This window comes from Ascaphus truei, chromosome 5, assembly GCF_040206685.1.
Source record: "Ascaphus truei isolate aAscTru1 chromosome 5, aAscTru1.hap1, whole genome shotgun sequence".
Lineage (NCBI taxonomy): Eukaryota > Metazoa > Chordata > Amphibia > Anura > Ascaphidae > Ascaphus > Ascaphus truei.
In genome coordinates, this window is record NC_134487.1 from 19,553,247 (window position 1) to 19,570,394 (window position 17,148).

Here is a 17,148-nt window from a genome sequence, read left to right on the forward strand (position 1 = left end):
GCAACAAGTGCATAGATTTAACCCTAACACTGCCTGCTCTGGTACCAGGGCTTATGTGTTAGGTAGGCAAATTTGTAGCCAAGAGGATACACGGCTACACACTCCCCCTGGTGGAATTTCACAGACCCCACTGAGAACCCAATTTATACACAATCCCTAAATTGGATAACATGGAACAATGCATACAGTTTATGGCATAACATTTGATGATATACAGTTTTAGCATAACAGTTCTAACCGATGAGGTATGTCTGGATCCCTCCCATAACATGGAGAATCCATACCCCCTTCAATAATAATGTTTTCAGTCAGGTTTCTTAACTAACTTGCCCTCTCCATCGGGAACAGTAACGGAGTACACCCTCTTTGGACTCCGCTCAGGAATATATTCTACCCGGTCCATATACATGCATCTCCCTACCCTCCACACTCGCATAAGGTAACATATCTTCTCTTCGTTGAAATACATAGGGAGTTATTTACTGCTGCAGCAGCAAGGGCATAGATTTAACCCTAATACTGCCTGTGCTGGAACTAGGGCTTATTAGTTCAGTAGGCAGATTAGTAGCCAAGAGGATACATAGCTACATACATATAAAACACAACCCTCCCTCAAAATACATATATCTCCCCCACCCCCCAAATACATATAAACCCCCACCTCCCAAATACATATAACCCCCCAAATACATATAAACCCCCACCGGCGAAATACATATAACCCCCCAAATACATATAAACCCCCACCGGCGAAATACATATAAACCCCCACCGCCCAAATACAAATAACCCCCCACCCTCCAAATACATATAAACCCCCACCCCCAAATACATATAAACCCCCAGCCCCAAATAAATACTGTATAACTCCCCCACCCCCCAAATACATATAACCCCCCACCCTCCAAATACATATAAACCCCCACCCCCAAATACATATAAACCCCCAGCCCCAAATACATACTGTATAACTCCCCCACCCCCCAAATACATCTTAGAAAAAAAAACTCCACCCCACAAATACATTTAAAAAAGAAACCTAACCCCAAAAACATTTTTTTTAAAAACTCCATCCCACAAATACATTTTAAAAAAAACACCCCAAATAAATTTAAACACCCCCAAACCCCAAATACATATTAAAAAACCACCTCCCAAATACATTTTTTTATAACACCCCCAAATACATTTAAAAATACCCCACCCCCAAAATACATATATATTTTTTAAACTCCACCCCATAAATACATTTATCTACCTTGGGGATGGTCAGGCTGGGACCAGTGGCTGGCGGGGGCCCGGCCGATGCTGCAAATTGGGCCTGACCTCTGGCTGAGCCCGGCTGCCGGTCCTCTTGCCGCTGGGCTCCGGATCTCCCCCAGCTGCAAGCCTCACTCATTCTACCCTACGCTGAGATTTTGGCCTGCGCTGGGCCTCCCTCTCATACCAGTGTGTGCTGGAAGCTGAGCCCATCTTGCTTCCGGCGCACTTTGATGTCAGAAATGCCCGGCGCGCGCCAGTATCACAAGCTCAGAGTGGAACAGAGTGATAGAGGGGAGAGCCAGGGCCCGGTGGCAGGAGGAGCGGCAGTATTCCAGCCAGAGGTCAAGCCCCACTTGCAGCAACGGCCGGACCCCGGCAGCCACCAGGCCCTAAACACCTGTCCCGGCTCTCCCCCCCATGTCGGCGGCCCTGGTTATGAATTATCTGCGTGCGAGAAGGGGGCAAGAGATGCGCCAGGTACGTCATTAGGGCACTGTAAGGGTTAAGTATTTCACTGGCATTAGTTTACTTTGATATTGCTGGAGCTGTTAAAGGAGTAATCTCTCAAAGGGCAAGTCTTGAAGACCAATCTGGCAGTGCTAACAAGGCCTCAATGATTTTTACTTACAGCCACGCACATAGGTCTAGAAGGCTCCTATCAGAACATGTTGCCGGCTTGCTCAGTCATCCATAAAACGGAATAAAATAAATGCACGGCTAGGACAGAGTACTCACTCCAAAGCTTAAACCTAATAAAGCTGCCGTGTATATCAGAATCTTACAACAGGCATCTGATACTATCTAATGTTTAAAGTGCACTGCAAGATCGCAGGCATCTCTATTCCTTGAATGAAACATCACCAAGTAGTGATTTTTTGGGGTAAGGCAATTTATCCAGTTGTTGGGAAGTCATTAAAAAATGTGTTACACCGAGTCTGATTGTGTTAATAATTTAAACAACAAAGGACAAAAGCTACTCGGAAGCCTATTTCTGGCACGTCTGTGCTATGTTTATGTTGCACAAACAGTAAGGTAGATATTTGAATATACACACACAGAGTATTTTACGTTAACAAAATATATGCATGGGTAGCAAGGAACATTGCTTCATCGTCTCAATTAGCATGTTACATTTACATTTTCATGGAACATGCTAGCCAACTCTCCCTATTTACAGAGGAGATTCCTTGTTACATATTTAGCCCCTTTTCCCCCGTGTCTAAGGGAAACTACGTGTGGTGCTTTACCTGAGTGGCTCAAAGGAGGCCCTCCGCTGCAGGGAGCATGTGGAGGTCGTGGTAAATATGATGACTGCGCCTCCACCTGGAAGGGATCCAAGCACAATTGGATAACCCCTTCCCAGGAAGACACAGCAAAGAATGAATATGCACACAGTGATATAACGGCTTATCTTTACTGGCAACATAGAACTAATAACGCAATACTATATAGGCCTCACATGGCCGTGCCCACACAGTGCCCCACTGTCCAACCACCACCATGTTCATACCCTGATGAGGTTCTCCCAAAGTACTGAGGTGCCCATGGCACCTAATCACCCGGTGTCCACAGAAGCCAAGCCCACCCCAAAGTGTGTGGAGTAGCGTTACCCACAGAGTGTGTTGTGGCCGTTGGTGCACTTGTAGATGATGATACCTTCCCGGGCGCTCCAGCACCCGGGTACTGCCAGCTGATAAAAGGATCCGTCTGATCCAACGAAGACGTCCGCCTCTGCATGGGGTGAACTCCCGTTGGAGTGTCTCACCTTTAAGTGTCTCTCAGGATAAATGGGGGTCTGGTCCCAGACCATAGGCCACAAGTCACAGTGCGGCATCTTCACGGTGTCCCTGACACTATGAAGTACTGGGGAAGTATCCCTATCTAGGGGTCTTCCCTGAAGCAACCACAATCTTTGGGGAGTCGGGGCCTCGCTGGGACCTGGGGGACTCTAGGCTTAGTCTCAGGGCCACTGGCACCTGTGACACTACCTCACCCTTCTCTGGCCTGCTCCCAACTAGTATGGTGTGCTGAGCGCGCCAAATGTATCTATTCCTTGGCAGGAGATCCTAAGAATCCTATTGGCCGCTGCGCTCATGTGTGTAGCAGCCCCTGGGGCTGCTAGGACATGTAGTCACTATGCAGAGCCTATACTTTGTAATGGCCACCACTCACGCTACACTGCGCATGCGCCAGCTGCCTCTGCGCATGCGCGGCAAAATCTAAGATGGCACCCTTACCGGCTTCCAGCCGAGGAGCTCCGGCGACCAGGTTGCCCCTCTAACTGCCCGCAGCTCCTGCAGCCTCCCTGACTAGACGTGTGCACCCACGCGACTCCGCAGCCAGCCGCAGCCTCCCCCTTTCCTGTACCAGCATCGAGAGGTAAAGGTGAACCAAGGCGGACCTGGCTACACATAGTTGAAAATATTTAGCAGATTAACATGGCAAACAGGTTACAATGAGATATATCAAGCTTGAACTCTCTGTAAGTAATTTTTTTTCCTCTTACATTTCAGTCAGCAAAATCCACCCGGTCTGAGTGGCTTAAACCTATCTGGCTAACAGTTTGCGTCCTATGTAGAAATCACTTTCTGACACAAGTACAAACAGAAAATGGAGCAGTGTCTCACAGCAATCCTTTGTTACATTGATACTGTACATATCCCCCATATGTGTTAAAAGAAAGGTGTTACTTTGTATCACATGTCATTACACCCAGCAATGACATGCCTTGTGCTCTAAGAAAGAATTCTGTAAACTTCTCAGGGCATGGATTATATGTGTCCAGGTTGTTCTACTTAGTATGGTGCTATATGCACTAACATTGCTATATAAGAATAAATTGCTCCTAGACTGGTGCTATGCAGGATACAATAAGGTCTATTTATCTTAGCAGACAGATGTACAAGTAACACAATTAAAGCTAGAAAATCTGCTAGTGTTGTCATATGCAATGTACTCATATAATTCCTATTATTGTACTCTGCATTTCTCAGTGTTCTCTGCATGTCGCAGGGCTGGGGAATTTTTAATTACATGCACAGGATACATGAGGGGAGAAGTTGATGCAGATTTTGAGATCCTATCCCCAGGGCAGTAATTAAAAGGAAAGCATGGTAAATAAATGACACTACTGAGACAGTTGAGATAAAAGTTTGTCCAGGTTTCTACAAACAGGTACAATACATAGTGGCAAGTCCTCTTATCCCAATGCATGGTACTGTAATATAATATAAATGTGCATGGTAATATATAAATGTGCCTTTATTCCAGTAATACCCAGCCTTGAAAATTGAAAAGCCAGTACAATCAACCTCACACTGATGAGACCCATAAAGTTCAAAACAGCTGTCTGTGAGTGGTTTGACTGGCTTTGCATCTAATCCAATGCTGTGCTTAAAAGCTGTGTGAACAGCAGAGCATTTGATTATAAGGGTTTCATGTAAAAATGGATTTAAGGCAAAAGTTGAAACATTGTGTGACCATTTGCATGTAATTTCCCAGAATCCCTTGCTGCAGTGGAAGCACTGTATGCTAGGTGATAATGGTGAAAAGGTTGCAGACCTATCTAAGACATGTGAATGTGCTCACAAGTGATATTCTTTATTGGCTATATGCTAACGGGTGAGTTTCTTTGTCTCCTTTTTCACCCACCATAACTTAAAATGTGTATGGTATACACACACGCACTATTTAAAAAAAAAATCAGATTCATCCCTTGTCGATCAACTGCTAGATGAAGGCCAACCAAATGATCCTCCAGGTACTGTATTGCGGTTACAAACCTTTCTTCTCCATGTTACTCCAACACATTTTCTGATTTATCCTCCCATCTTAGTTTTGGTAATTGTCTTGGCCTTGGAATCCAGTCAATTACCACCTTCGTCCATCAATGTTCATTTCTTCTGGCTATATGAACGGGCTATTGCCATGTTAATGTATTCCCCCTTGGGATGAAGTCACAGACTTTAATTTGCTTCCAAATGTATATATCTTTCTCTATAAGTTAAAAATAAAGGTTAAACTATCCTGATTGAGTAGGAAAACATGCAAAAGGGAAGGACAGGTGTAGCGGCAGTGGCTTCTACCACCGATAACGTCACTACCTAATACGAACCACTCCGCAGGTAAGATTTAGCTGCTATTCATGCTGTGTCCTGCCCACTGCTACACACCACATTCTGCTGACTAAGCTCATTATCTTTTCTATGCATGTGCCTGAGATGAATCATTTAGAAAGAATTGCAACATAAACTGTGCTGATTCAAGTAACTACAGGTTCCCAGAAGGCGTTCAAGGAATTGCAGTTCATTTATTTTGTATACATCTCTCAGGTCACTTACAGTTTCAAGTAACTCAGAGCCGGTTTATACAGAGGAGGCACACCTTACAAGTCTTTTAAGTCAAACATGGCTACTCATACATAATGTGTTGGTCACTGCACAGGCTCCTGTAGTGAATCCAAATACAGATAATATTGAGGCACACATCTTACAAAATGATGATTTATTTAAAAACTGTCAATATTTCGTGTTTTTAATTCAGGCCATCAATCTAAGTCCTGATGAAGGTGTGAATTAAACACTAACATTGACAGTTTTTTTTTTTTAAATCATATCTTTTTTTATGACTGGTGTGCTGCAGTATTCTCTGGATTTATTTTCAGTTCCTGTACTGTCACCTATTGACTTTGTCATCCACCTTCATTTTTTGAGTTGCAATGTATACGACCTTTCTAACTCACCCTTCACATTCCAGATATGGTGGGACACTGCAGTCCAGCCTGGAGGCCTTTGCTTTGAACTGACGTCCTACACAATGAGATTGAGAAAATAATCCTTTAGGTGCTTGTTGATATCAAACAGTGCTAGATGTCGGCATGTAAATCAGAAGTCCATTTAATTAGCTTGTTTAACATCTTGGTGTGGCACAAAGCTAGGAGTCACTGATCACAATGGAGGAATTTTGTGAGACTATGATGGTTTTAGTTGGGACAAGGACTAAATACAAGGGGTTTAGATTTCTAATGTAAACACCATTATCATTTGAAAATCAATTAGCTGCTAACGCTAAGGGTAGTACTCATCTTTTCTGAGCTGCTATTGTAAGCATGGGTTATTTGTTTTAATTAAGAGCAGACAGAGTTGATTCTGTCTCAGAGTAAGAAGCCAAGAGAGTCATAAAATTATGCTTTACCTCACTGAACAACAAAGCAAGAGTCAGACTGCGGCCTAGGCGAGGCCTGAGCCAAATTAGCTTTTAAGCTTAAATTGACATTTGCCGTTTTACGGTACATTGAAGATGAAGAAAATAAATGCACAACTCAAGTCTGCACTTTTAAGGAATTAGCTCTTTCATACAATTATGTCATGTAAATAGGATATCGGCACATGTAAAAGTTTTACTGTCGTGCTTATCAAAGTCATGCTTGTAGTCAGTGTTCGACAAACCTATACATTTGCTCTCCCCGGGCGAGTGGATTTAACCCCCGGGCGAGTAAATATTGGCCCAAGCAGCACACGTTTGGTACTAGGTGGCGAGTAGATTTTTTTGTGTGGCGAGTAGATTTTTTGGTGATTTGTCAACCACTGCTTGTAGTTAAAGAACTAAGGTAACAAAATATTTACAGTTAAAATTAAATGAACAGACATATGGGGTTTTAAAATTGTAAAAATATTTTACAAAAAACCAAATCTATCTATCCACATACATATACGTGTGGGTAGGTGTATAAATATATATATATATATATATATATATATATATATATATATATATATATATATATACATATATATATATACATATATATATATACATATATATATATACATACATATATATACATATATATATACATATATATATATATATACATATATATATATACATACATATATATACATACATATATATACATATATATATATATACATATATATATATATATACATACATATATATACATACATATATATATATATATATATATATATATATATATATGTATAGTGAAAAGAAGTAAAAGACAGCGCCCTTCCTCAACCACGCACAAACCACTGTGGCCCCAATATAATTCAGCAAGGTGATACCCAGCACAGATGACTAATACAAAATAGCATAAAATTGCAAATAGTAAAAATATAAAAATGTTTGTGGTTAGGAACTATTGATTGGGACTAATACCCTGTAAATGTTACTACTATAAATGAGTAAAAATTGTGTGAAAAATATATAATATTGTGTGTGAAAAAATGTGTGTGTGTGTGATGATGGGAAAATCAATAATATGATCTAATATTATGTGTATATTGTGTAATGAATGGACCAAAAAAATAGTGTAAAAAGCATAAAATTACAAAATTGAAAAATAGAAAAATTGCTAAAAAAATATTGTAATAAAATAAAATACAAATAAAAAATGAAAATATGAAAAATAGAACAATTCTTAAGTCCACATATGTCCTTGATAATGACAAATAAAAGGTCCAGGCAGCTTCTTCATGGGATCACCAACCTCCCAACGAACCTATAGAAAAGAGAAGAAAAAAGCGCCCGATCCTTGTATAAAATCAGATAATAAGGTTTAATAATCCATGGACAAGACAAATGCACACACACTTTGTCAGAATAAAAAAGGCATGTTATGGGACCAGCCCATGCACCAGATGAATGTGAGGTTTCACCGTCGTCCTCCGTTTTGGATGCGGTTGAAGTCTTTGCAAATGGGTGTTGCTGCTGCTGTGTTTGCTGGAAAGGGTTTTAAACCTTCAAAACCGGAACACCTCTGTTGACTGCGGCCGCCGTTTGCTTCTTACAGCTCTGGGACCAAGGGAATCCTTCACACACGACCTCTCTTCTTGCTCTGGCGTCTGAACTGGTCACCTTCCGTAGTTCCTATGCCACGTGACCCTACGCGTTTCTTCCGGCTCAGTGGATTTCATCCCCTGATGAAATCCGCTGAGCCGGAAGAAACGCGTAGGGTCACGTGGCATAGGAACTACGGAAGGTGACCAGTTCAGACGCCAGAGCAAGGAGAGAGGACGTGTGTGAAGGATTCCCTTGGTCCCAGAGCTGTAAGAAGCAAACGGCGGCCGCAGTCAACAGAGGTGTTCCGGTTTTGAAGGTTTAAAACCCTTTCCAGCAAACACAGCAGCAGCAACACCCATTTGCAAAGACTTCCACCGCATCCAAAACGGAGGACGACGGTGAAACCTCACGTTCATCTGGTGCATGGGCTGGTCCCATAACATGCCTTTTTTATTCTGACAAAGTGTGAGTGTGCATTTGTCTTGTCCATGGATTATTAAACCTTATTATCTGATTTTATACAAGGATCGGGCGCTTTTTTCTTCTCTTTTCTATATATATATGTATATATATATGTGTATATATATATATATATATATATATATATATATATATAATATATATATATATATATATATATATATATATATATATATCATACGAACCAATCCAAGGACCAGTAAAGAGACAGCAAACTGCACGGGGTTAATACAAAAGTTTGTATTCAAGACATAAACACACGTAAGCCGACGTTTCGGTCTCACAGAGAGACCTTACTCAGGCACGGCCCTCTCTGTGAGACCGAAACGTCGGCTTACGTGTGTTTATGTCTTGAATACAAACTTTTGGATTAACCCCGTGCAGTTTGCTGTCTCTTTACTGGTCCTTGGATTGGTTCGTATGTTATGTGCTCTCTATGGGACTAGCATCTGTTTTTTTCTTTTTTTCACTACAGAGTGCTGACTGATTTTTTTGTGTATATATATATATATATATTGTGACAAACGCCCCTCTTTTGTAGTGCTGACGTCTGTCTGGGTTCTTCCCGACACAGTCTTCTAGGGTTATTTAATACAAAAACAGGATCATGCAAAGTATTAAGCTGCTTAACTCAGGCTTCTGCCTGCTTTATTTTCATCCAAGTAAGGTACTGCAGCTTTAACATGTGTAGGTTAGAGGTACTCAGATACTTTCATTCAGCAGTTCACTCATTTCATTGTTACAGTATTTCCCACACTGTTATTTCAAGTAAAAAGAAACCAAACTATATAAACAAAATCCTATCCCTTTCAGGGATCTAACTACACATCAAAATCAGTCTCTCTAACAGCTGCTGGCCAACTAAACTGGTTCCCCAGCTTAAAACAATGCTCTCTCATTTAGGGTCACAAGATACAGCACAGTCTTTTAGCAACAGCAGTAACCATTTGTTTGTCTTATCTGTTTGGGGTGTCCAGGCAAATCCTCTGGTACTGTGATACGTGGAGAGGCCGTCAACCTCGATACTGGATGCAGGAGAGTAGCGACACCCCCAGCCCCCAGGCTCCAAGGAGAGAGAGTGAAATGCAAAACCTCTCTGCTCTAAATACCTGTGCATGTGATTAGAAGAGCAGGTGAGGGAGAACTAGAGCCATTGTAATCTGTGCTCTGGATTTTCCATCCAGCTGCCTGAGTTAATGGGAAGCTGTGGAACGGATCATTTTTAGCTATTCCTGCACTTTCTGCTCTAAAATGGGGCAGAAAGCTGCCTAACATCTTTGGACTATGTCACATATCCCCCTCCCCAGCTCACACCTACTGGGGTGAGCGGCCATGGACCTCACTGGGGTGAGCGTCCTACCTGAAATACTTGAGCTAACTCCTCAGTACAATATTAAGTATTCACATGATACGAATATGAACTTCATTATAAATTTACCAACCGAAAAGGGCATTTTTTTTTTTTTCCATATTGTAAGCTACCAATATTTTTTCTCTTATACTACAGCCTTGTAATCTTAAGGGCCATCAACCCTGTATATTAATTTGTAGTTTAGCTACATTTTCAACACAGAGAACCAATATAACATTGTAATATTGACAAAATGCTTATTTGCATAGTTAAGTGTCCGTGACATAGTCCACACGTGTAATAAAAAAAATAAATCGGTCAGTTCCCCCAAACATTTTTTTTTTTTTTTTTTTTTTTTTTGACTTCCAGTCTATTGCATCCTTTGACTTTATTTCATAGCCCGCTGCAACCTGCAAATGACTGGACTGTTTCTTTAGCTTCTGATGAGACCCTTGGACCAGATTCTCCTTGGCTCCACAGTGTGGTCCAGATTGGTGAGATATGGAACTATTCAGGCGCCATGTTAACCTTCGTTGTTTTTTCTTTTCAATCTTTGATTTCCCTTTTGTGGCCATTACCAGGCCTTTGGGTTTTGGAGACCTAGTTGCCTCTGTACAAACGTAGTCCATATTAACCATGTCATCAGGATCTGTCAACAAGTTTGTGTTTTCAGGAACTGCCACCCACTTGGCTAAAACATCTTCTGTGTTGTCCTGGGTGTGTCCACTAGTTTGATAATCTTCTGGACAACGTAAATGAAATTGAGGATCTGGATTTTTGAATTCCAGATCAGGGAGTATATTCTCAGGAGGGTGCCTATCTGTTTCTGGAATAACAGCAGCACAATCAAAGTCAATTCTTTCTCCTTCCTCTTTGTCATCAGTGAGGGCATTGAGTTTACTTTCCCTGGTCTCCTTTTGTGACCGTGTCTCTTTTAGCCTTGGAATCTCTTTCTCCAACTTCATCTTTATAGCAAATCGTAATATTGCAACAGCATTGAAGATACACGTATAGGAACGTACAGCTTGCTTGGTTAGGAGGTAGGATTGATAGCCCGACTGAACCACTTTAGCCGCTTCTCCCATGTCCGTCATCTGTTTCAGAGCGAGGTTTAACTCTGTTTCATTTTCTCTATTCTTGACCTGCAGCTGCAGGTGCTCCTTCCGGGTCTTGTCCAGCTCCAGCTGCAGCCGGGCCCCCTCATTTGCCGTGTGGTCCAGCTGCTTGTAGATATCGGCCATCTCGCTTTTATAGCGCAGTGTCAGGCAAACCACCTGACGGACGGACACCTCCTCTCTCTTGGCGCACTGTATCTCGCGCTCAGCCATCTGCTTCTGCAGCTCTTCAACCTGATCGTGCCAGACCTCCCTCAGGGTCTTCACCTCTTTCTGGTGCTTGCTCTGGGTTTGCATCAGCGCCTCCATTTTTTGGAGCTCTGCAGTTTGTGTCGCCTGGATCGCCGCTGATTCTGTATTCTGCAGTGCTTCCTGCATTTCTAACTTTTCCTGAATCAATTGCTTCTCCACTTTTTCTGCTTGGTGAAGCTTCTCATCACTTTCACTGATCTGGTCAGTCAAGTCTGAATTTTTCTGTGTCAGACTTACATTCTCTCTTTTTACAGTCTCTAAATTACTCAGGGTATTCTCATAGGTTTTCTTCAATGTACACAGCTCTGTGCTGCGAGCGTAGACCTCATGGCGTGAGAGTTCCAGCTCTGCTTTAAGCACGCTAGCCTCTTGCCGAGAAACCCCCAACTCTGTGATGAAGTTTTGCACATCTTTCTGGGACATCTCATAGCATAGTTTCCAGTCAGTTCTTGTTTTCTTTGATTCGCTTGGCTCTCTGCCTATGGTGGTAGCAGTAGCCTTTGTCATCTCTAGGCGTGTCGTCATTCCTGGGACGATTGCGCCAGGCCCTATGGGCTGTTGCTCATCTCGGCGCCTTTCTGACGCATGTCCTGACAGCGCAGGTTCAAGTGGCTCGGTCACTTCCCCTGTGACTTGAGGAACAGTTTTCTTTCTTTTTGCTTTATTAGCTCCAGAGATATCAGTGGTCCTGGGCACACACTCACTGTTATCAGCTTCCACATCTTGCTTGCACTCACAGGGCGTTGCTTGCTTTTGCAGCTGTTTGTCTTTGAAAATTTTGGGGCACACATCTTCCATGTGACCTACTTCACGACAGGCCCAGCATACTAAATTCATCTGTAGGTACGGCTCTCCTCCAGGGTCGTGATCATAGTATGGCCTGAAGGGACACTGTTTTGTATGGTTACGTACATTACACAACAAACATTTCACGTCGGCCATTTTAGAAACCCGGCAGGGACAATTGCTAGCTGCAATTTCACTCACTTCAGCAACTTACATACAGCACTTGCTAGATGCAAATTTTTTTTTTTTTTTTTCTTCAGCAAAACATTTTGGTTTTCTGTTTGGGTTCAGGGTGCTATTGCATCCACACTTCGCACATTCTCTGTGTACGCTAGAAGCACAACTGATATACACAGTGGAACAGACTTCACTCATAGCATCTGTATTTTACTTCAGCTGGGCGGCCATTTTAAACCCCCGCATTTATTTGCAAACCCACAGACTTTAGTGTCTGCCCGCATTCTCCACCATATGTGACAAACGCCCCTCTTTTTTAGTGCTGACGTCTGTCTGGGTTCTTCCCGACACAGTCTTCTAGGGTTATTTAATACAAAAACAGGATCATGCAAAGTATTAAGCTGCTTAACTCAGGCTTCTGCCTGCTTTATTTTCATCCAAGTAAGGTACTGCAGCTTTAACATGTGTAGGTTAGAGGTACTCAGATACTTTCATTCAGCAGTTCACTCATTTCATTGTTACAGTATTTCCCACACTGTTATTTCAAGTAAAAAGAAACCAAACTATATAAACAAAATCCTATCCCTTTCAGGGATCTAACTACACATCAAAATCAGTCTCTCTAACAGCTGCTGGCCAACTAAACTGGTTCCCCAGCTTAAAACAATGCTCTCTCATTTAGGGTCACAAGATACAGCACAGTCTTTTAGCAACAGCAGTAACCATTTGTTTGTCTTATCTGTTTGGGGTGTCCAGGCAAATCCTCTGGTACTGTGATACGTGGAGAGGCCGTCAACCTCGATACTGGATGCAGGAGAGTAGCGACACCCCCAGCCCCCAGGCTCCAAGGAGAGAGAGTGAAATGCAAAACCTCTCTGCTCTAAATACCTGTGCATGTGATTAGAAGAGCAGGTGAGGGAGAACTAGAGCCATTGTAATCTGTGCTCTGGATTTTCCATCCAGCTGCCTGAGTTAATGGGAAGCTGTGGAACGGATCATTTTTAGCTATTCCTGCACTTTCTGCTCTAAAATGGGGCAGAAAGCTGCCTAACATCTTTGGACTATGTCACAATATATATATATATATATAAAGCAACTGTAAATATTACTGTATGTTCATTTGCATGTCTTAGACAGGTCTGCAACCCTGTCTTTCCCCATTGTCACCCAGCATACAGCACTTCCACTGCAGCAAGGGATTCTGGGAAATGACATGCAAATGAGCACTCAGTGCCACCTTTTGTCTCAAGCTCGTATTACACAAGCCAATCCTCAAGCCAATGCATGCTGTTTTAAACACAGCTTTTAAACAGAAGCTGGGATGAGATGCAAAGCCATTAGACCCACTCACATACATGTTTCAACCTTGATGGGTATCATCAGTGTGAGGCTGGTCTTAATGGCTAGCAGGTTTGAGACTAGACTAGGTAATCACCACTGTCATTAAGGTTATGGTGGGTAAAAAAAGTGACAAAAACCCTCCACAGTAAAGCATAAAGCAACTGTAAATATTACTGTATGTTCATTTGCATGTCTTAGACAGGTCTGCAACCCTGTCTTTCCCCATTGTCACCCAGCATACAGCACTTCCACTGCAGCAAGGGATTCTGGGAAATGACATGCAAATGAGCACTCAGTGCCACCTTTTGTCTCAAGCTCGTATTACACAAGCCAATCCTCAAGCCAATGCATGCTGTTTTAAACACAGCTTTTAAACAGAAGCTGGGATGAGATGCAAAGCCATTAGACCTACTCACATACATGTTTCAACCTTGATGGGTATCATCATTGTGTGGCTGGTCTTAATGGCTAGCAGGTTTGAGACTAGACTAGGTAATCACCACTGTCATTAAGTTTATGGTGGGTAAAAAAAGTGACAAAAACCCTCCACAGTAAAGCATAAAGCAACTGTAAATATTACTGTATGTTCATTTGCATGTCTTAGACAGGTCTGCAACCCTGTCTTTCCCCGTTGTCACCCAGCATACAGCACTTCCACTGCAGCAAGGGATTCTGGGAAATGACATGCAAATGAGCACTCAGTGCCACCTTTTGTCTCAAGCTCATATTACACAAGCCAATCCTCAAGCCAATGCATGCTGTTTTAAACACAGCTTTTAAACAGAAGCTGGGATGAGATGCAAAGCCATTAGACCTACTCACATACATGTTTCAACCTTGATGGGTATCATCAGTGTGAGGCTGGTCTTAATGGCTAGCAGGTTTGAAACTAGACTAGATAATCACCACTGTCATTAAGGTTATGGTGGGTAAAAAAAGTGACAAAAACCCTCCACAGTAAAGCATAAAGCAACTGTAAATATTACTGTATGTTCATTTGCATGTCTTAGACAGGTCTGCAACCCTGTCTTTCCCCATTGTCACCCAGCATACAGCACTTCCACTGCAGCAAGGGATTCTGGGAAATGACATGCAAATGAGCACTCAGTGCCACCTTTTGTCTCAAGCTCGTATTACACAAGCCAATCCTCAAGCCAATGCATGCTGTTTTAAACACAGCTTTTAAACAGAAGCTGGGATGAGATGCAAAGCCATTAGACCTACTCACATACATGTTTCAACCTTGATGGGTATATATATATATAAATTAAGTGACCTAAAGGGTTGTAAAATTCTAAACAATGTTTTTACAAAAATCACACACATAAATCTATATATATATACACGCACACACACACACATATATATATATATATATATATATATATAAAAAGGAAAGAAGAGGAGAGAGCGCACGCCCATAGCGTATAAAAGTATATTTAATGAAGGGGAGAGGGGAGGGAGGGGTAAAAAACGCACTTACAAGAAGTACAATAAAATCAAGCATATGTGATAATAATCACCACCATCCGGTCTAACTGCAAGCTCTTGGGGCAGTCCCAGGCTCCGTTGGTAAAGGAGCAGCGTCTCAGCAAATTTCCAGGACTGATGTGAGTCATCCGGTCAAATTGCAGACTTTGGGGGCATTCCCAGGCTCCGTTGGCGAACGAGCAGTGTACCAGCAGATTCCCAGAGCTGGTGTGCTATGAATAGTCCCAGACAAAAAGTTCCGTGTAGGTAGTAGTGCCCGCAGCACTAGCGCTAGGATCAGTCCGCTCCTGCGCTGGATGTAGACTTCAATGTCAGTGCGTCGTGACGTCAGACGCACTGACATTGAAGTCTACATCCAGCGCAGGAGCGGACTGATCCTAGCGCTAGTGCTGCGGGCACTACTACCTACACGGAACTTTTTGTCTGGGACTATTCATAGCACACCAGCCCTGGGAATCTGCTGGTACACTGCTCGTTCGCCAACGGAGCCTGGGAATGCCCCCAAAGTCTGCAATTTGACCGGATGACTCACATCAGTCCTGGAAATTTGCTGAGACGCTGCTCCTTTACCAACGGAGCCTGGGACTGCCCCAAGAGCTTGCAGTTAGACCGGATGGTGGTGATTATTATCACATATGCTTGATTTTATTGTACTTCTTGTAAGTGCGTTTTTTACCCCTCCCTCCCCTCTCCCCTTCATTAAATATACTTTTATACGCTATGGGCGTGCGCTCTCTCCTCTTCTTTCCTTTTTAGATATCCTGTGGACGTAGTAGGTCCACATTGAGAGCTGCCGGAGACCCTACATACCAGTATCCATTTTTATCATCGGAACTATTTGAGGACTGGTTTATCCTTTTATTTGCTTTTTCATGTATTGTTGTTGTATGTTTGTTTTTGGCCCATCTTATGGTTATAGGTCTGTATACCTTTACAATATTGCTTAGACTATTTAGGTTATACATCAGATATATCTACATAGACATACATAGTTATATGTTCCTTTAAGGCGCAGCTTTTTTCCTCTTATATATATATATATATATATATACAGTTATGTGAAAAAGAAAGTACACCCTCTTTGAATTCTATTGTTTTACATATCAGGACATAATAACAATCATCTGTTCCTTAGCAGGTCTTAAAATTAGGTAAATTCAACCTCAGATGAACAACAACACATGACATATTACACTGTGTCATGATTTAACAAAAATAAAGCCAAAATGGAGAAGCCATGTGTGAAAAACTAAGTACACCATATGATTCAATAGCTTGTAGAACCACCTTTAGCAGCAATAACTTGAAGTAATCGTTTTCTGTATGACTTTATCAGTCTCACATTGTTGTGGAATAATTTTGGCCCACTCTTCTTTACAGCGTTGCTTCAGTTCATTGAAGTTTGCGGGCATTTGTTTATGCACAGCTCTCTTAAGGTCCCGCCACTGCATTTCAATCGAGTTGAGGTCTGGACTTTGACTGGGCCATTGCAGCACCTAGATTCTTGTCTTTTTCAGCCATTCTATTGTAGATTTTCTGTTGTGCTTGGGATCATTGTCCTGTTGCATGACCCAATTTCAGCCAAGCTTTAGCTGTCGGACAGATGGCCTCACATTTGACTCTAGAATACTTTGGTTTAGAGGAGTTCATGGTCGACTCAATGACTGCAAGGTTCCCAGGTCCTGTGAGTGAAAAACAATCCCAAATCATCAGCCCTCCATCACCGTGCTTGACAGTTGGTATGAGGTGTTTGTGCCGATATGCTGTGTTTGGTTTTCGCCAAAAGTGGCGCTGTGCATTATGGCCAAACATCTCCACTTTCCACAAAGGACATTGTTCCAGAAGTCTTGTGGTTTGTTCAGATTCAACTTTGTAAACCTAAACAGTGCTGCCATGTTCTTTTTAGAGAGAAGAGGCTTTCTCCTGGCAACCCTTCCACACAAACCATACTTGTTCTGTCTTTTTCTAATTGTACTGTCATGAACTTTAAAATTTAACATGCTAACCGAGGCCTGTAGAGTCTGACATGTAACTCTTGGGATTTTTGCAATTTCTCTGAGCATTGCACTGTCTGACCTTGGGGTG

The 17,148-nt window shown here is 42.2% G+C and overlaps 1 long non-coding RNA gene across 1 annotated transcript in view; it reads right to left on the reverse strand.

The window, feature by feature from the left end:
• Positions 1 to 1,180: 1,180 nt before the first annotated feature.
• Positions 1,181 to 17,148, reverse strand: part of LOC142494359 (uncharacterized) — a 220,839-nt gene continuing 204,871 nt past the window's right edge. Inside the window, exons 3-4 of the long non-coding RNA XR_012801391.1 lie at positions 6,005 to 6,071; positions 1,181 to 5,259 (exon numbers count right to left, since the gene is read on the reverse strand). This is a non-coding gene — a long non-coding RNA (uncharacterized LOC142494359). The remainder of the gene's footprint in view (positions 5,260 to 6,004; positions 6,072 to 17,148) is intronic.